We start from the raw sequence: 4,357 nt of genomic DNA, 5'->3' as shown, positions 1-4,357 counted from the left end.
TTCTGTTCTGTTCTGTTCTGTTCTGTTCTGTTCTGTTCTCTTCCATTCCGTTCCGTTCCGTTCCGTTCCGTTCCACTCCACTCTGCTCAAGCAATCAACCTGACCTCAAGCAGTCCTCCCACTTCAGCCTCCCAAGTAGCTGGGACTACAGGCATGTGCCACTATGCCCAGCTAATTTTTTAATTTGTTGTAGAGATGGGGTCTCACTATGTTGCCCAGGCTGGTCTCAAACTCCTGGGCTCAAGCAGTCCTCCCATGTTGGCCTCCCAGAGTGCCGGCATTATAGGCATAAGCCACTGTGCCCAGCTCAGTACCTTTTCTATATTTAGATATGTTTAGGTCACAAATACCATTGTTATACAGTTGTCTACAGTATTCAGTACAGTAACATGCTATACTGTGGCCTAGTTTGTGGCCTGGGAGCGATAGGCTATAGCATATAACCTAGGCATGTAGTAGGCTACCATCTAGGTTTGGGTAAATGCACTCTGTGATGTTCACACAGTGATGAAATCATCTAATGATGCATTTCTCAGAACAAATCCCCATCGTTAAGCAATGCATGACTGTACTTCTCAAGTCCCATGTAATCATGCCCTTGGCGGATGTGCTGTTTGTCTGGGGCAGCTGTTCTCTGCCTGCTGCCTCTTTCCTGAAATGCTTCTCTGGGCTGTTCCTTCCTGGAAGGGAGCCTTCATTAGCCTTCCTGGCTAATGCTGCCCTTGAAATATTGACATGAACCTGCTTTCAAGGGTCTGGAGTGTTTTAGGAAAGGAGCACCACACTTCTGATTACCGTAGGTCCAGGTAGAATGTGTTCCTACTATGTGAAACAAGAGGACTCTGCTCATTTCTTCTCTCCCTGTCTTGATAAATTTGGGGAAGATCTCAATGAACAAGTGTCACTCTAGTTTCCATATATTATAGATAAGCTGTTCTGCTAAACTGAAGCTGCCTTATGTGGGCTAAAAAATGGCTGGGCTCAGGGGGTTGGAGACGCTGTGGACTGTAGGGGAGCCATGACCTCCTTTACTTTGGGGACTGAGCAGCATGGGCCCACCGCCCTATGGAGCAGCTTCCCTCCTGCTCAGCAACTGTTAGGCCTTTCGTTGGGTTTGGGCCTGAGGACTTCCCTGTCTGAGACCCCTGAGTCTAGTTGGTCAGCAGTCCCACATGTGTTTCTGGGGTCCTAAGAATATTTATTTAAAACTATTATCTATTCAGGATTAAGGGGCCTTTTCTTTGGAGTATTTGTTCTCTGAGTGGGTGCTTAGCACCTGAAGTGCTGTTTGTAAAAGACATGGGTTGGTGTCCCTAAGCATTTCATAATGGGTGTGGGTTGAAAAGCTCCTCTGCTGATTTTTAAAAGGTTACCTTTCATCTATATCAGAGGTTCTCAGAGCGTGGCCTCCAAACCACCAGTATCAGCATTACCTGGAAACCGGTTAGCAATGTGAATTCTTGGGCCCCACCCCAGACCTACTGAATCAGAAACCCTGGGGACTGGGGGTAGTTCTTTGAGCTTTAACAAGCCCTCCAGGTGATTTTGATATGCCTTGGAGTTTGACAGTCACTGTCCTAAGTGGTCAGGAGGCATGGATGTCAGGTGAGTATTTCTCTTCTGTGACAGGCCAGAGGACACACCTTCAGTATGATCATTCAAGAGATATGTTAGTATCTCTTACTTTGGGAGGCCAAGGTAGGTGGATCACTTGAGGTCAGGGGTTCAAGACCAGCCTGGCCAACAGGACAAAACCCCATCTCTACTAAAAATACAAAAATTAGCCAGGCGTGATGGCTCGCGACTGTAATCCCAGCTACTTGGGAGGGTGAGGCACGAGAATCGCTTGAACCCAGGTGGCAGAGGTTGCAGTGAGCCAAGATCATGCTACTGTATTCCAGCCTGGGTGATAGAATGAGACTATGACTCAAAAAAAAAAAAAAAAAAAGTGATATGTTAGTATCTCTTAAAGTACTGTCGACTAAGTACCTTCTGCTGAATCATTGAGGGGTACCTATTAAATATGTATATACTGTGGTCCCATTTCAGTTTTTCTGAATTAAAACCTTTGAGGTTGGTGACCTGGGATTGTGCCTATTCAACATGCTTCCTATGGGCTTCTTTCAGCCAGTAAATTTTAGAAATAACCTTCCTATTCAACATATGGTATTTGGACCAGCAGCATGTTCATTACCTGGGAGCTTGTTAGAAATGCAGAATTTTAGGCTCCACCCCAGATACTTAATCAGAACCTGTATTCCCAGTATGATCACCAGGTGATTCATACACACATTAACATTTGAGAAGCATTGCCAAGGGCCATATGCTTGGAGCACTTGCTCTGTGTGGGCTGCTGATTCATCGTTTAGTCAACACATCCTCGAGTGGAAAGTGTCATTCTAGGGTAGACCAAGAGCTCTTAAAAAAGTGCTAGTGTCCCACGGGTCCTGACTCAGACATCCTGAAGCTTGTCCAGGATGTGATTAACAGGGTAACAGATGTCTTTTCAAAGCACTAGAGAGCTGATCCACACCTAACGAGTGTCAGATCGAAGGCACCTTGTGGATCTCTTCTTGTGAGTCTTACAACCCCTTTAAGAAGGGAAGTCCACTTGACCGCCCTTCCAAACTGCTTTTTTGTTTTCCCAGAGGAGATAGGTAGGCAGTCTCACCAGTTTAGATGATACCCACCATCTAGCTCAGAGAAGCAGAGATTCAGGATTCACATGACTCATTCTTTTGTTGCTAGTTTTATGTAGCTTTCCAGAAAGGTCTGCCACTGTCCTTTACACCTTAGTGTGAGTTGAGGGTAATTTATCTTTCCTTTGGACCTTGATACTTTAGAAGGGAAAGCTTGACAATGTGTGCTATGGCAGGCTCTAGACTTCCATCAAAGGAACGTTAGGCATCAAAAGCAGATGAAAAGGTATTGAATTTGGTGGCGGGGGAGGGGCTTTCTAGGAACCCACAATAAATTACTGACTGGTTTCTCTTTTATATTTCTGGGAGGAAAATGATTGGGCCAAATGGTCTCTGGGGCTCTTTCCATTACTGGAAATTCTTTGGAGTATTTGTTGAGCATTCACTCTGTGCTAGGTCCTGTGCTGTACATTGAGGGGATAAAAATGTAAACTGATGCTTCTACCTGTCTCCCAGGATGGGGTGGGAAGGGAGAAAGAGACATCAGCCCCTTTCTGAGGTCCAAGAGATACTCTCCTCCTGTCACTCCAAAACCGATGTATCCTGATGGTAACTCAATAGTAAAGGAAACTTCCATTTTTATTGGTGTGAGTAAACTCATTCATGCGTTCATTCAACAATTATTTTTTAATGTCTCCTACCTGTAGACAATTGTTTCTGAAATTTGTTTTTAAATTTGAATATGAAAATGATCTTTCTTAAGAGCACCTGTTTCAAAGATAAGTTTGTAAACTTTCAGACTAGTTGGAACATTATTGTGAATAAAGCACTGATTAAAGGAGAAGAAATGGGCTGTTTTCCCTCTAGTTTTCCATAGGACAGTTTGAGAGAGGTCAAGCTGAAGTTTTAATTGAGGTGGGTTTTTCCATCAGTCAGCACTGGCCACTCATGAAATAGAGTGACCTCCCCCACTCAACACGCACACACACACTTGGAACTGGTGAAGGAAAGGTCAGATGTCATTGCCAAGGGCTTTGAGAAGGGAACTGGACTTGGTGGCTTCCTACAGTACTTTCCAACCTTGAGATTCTGTGAGGAACAGAGGGCTGCGTGAGATTCATCTCAGGGACTGCGGTTTCTTTTAGCACAACATCCTCATGGCTTATTTCATCATGTTTCTGCACAAACATTATGAGTAGAAGGGCTTACATTTGCCCTTCTAATTTTCTCTCCCAAGTGAAAAGACACTGGGCATATGGTTCAAACACAATGGACTGATAGAAAACATGAAACTTAGAATGTAGCAGATATCTCAAAGATAGCAACTAAGAAAAATGACAGGCCCTTTCTCCCCTAAACTGGACTAAGGGCCTAGAGTTGCAGTGAATCCCAGAAAGTATTAGGCTTCTCATTAACCTTTCTCCAAGTTACCTAAACCATATCACAACCCACAACTAAGGGAGAGCTGGAGATGGCATGAGAGCCACATGCTACATTAAACCCTATGCCAGGGTAGAAAACTGAGAGCTTAGAATAATTTATTTTATTTTATTTATTTATTTATTTTTTTATTATTATTATACTTTAAGTTCTAGGGTACATGTGCATAACGTGCAGGTTTGTTACATATGTATACTTGTGCCATGTTGGTGTGCTGCACCCGTCAACTCGTCAGCACCCATCAACTCGTCATTTACATCAGGTATAACTCCCTAGGC

Source organism: Rhinopithecus bieti, unplaced genomic scaffold, assembly GCF_001698545.2.
Source record: "Rhinopithecus bieti isolate Rb0 unplaced genomic scaffold, ASM169854v2 scaffold_7681, whole genome shotgun sequence".
NCBI classification, from domain to species: domain Eukaryota; kingdom Metazoa; phylum Chordata; class Mammalia; order Primates; family Cercopithecidae; genus Rhinopithecus; species Rhinopithecus bieti.
This window is presented reverse-complemented; position numbering follows the sequence as displayed.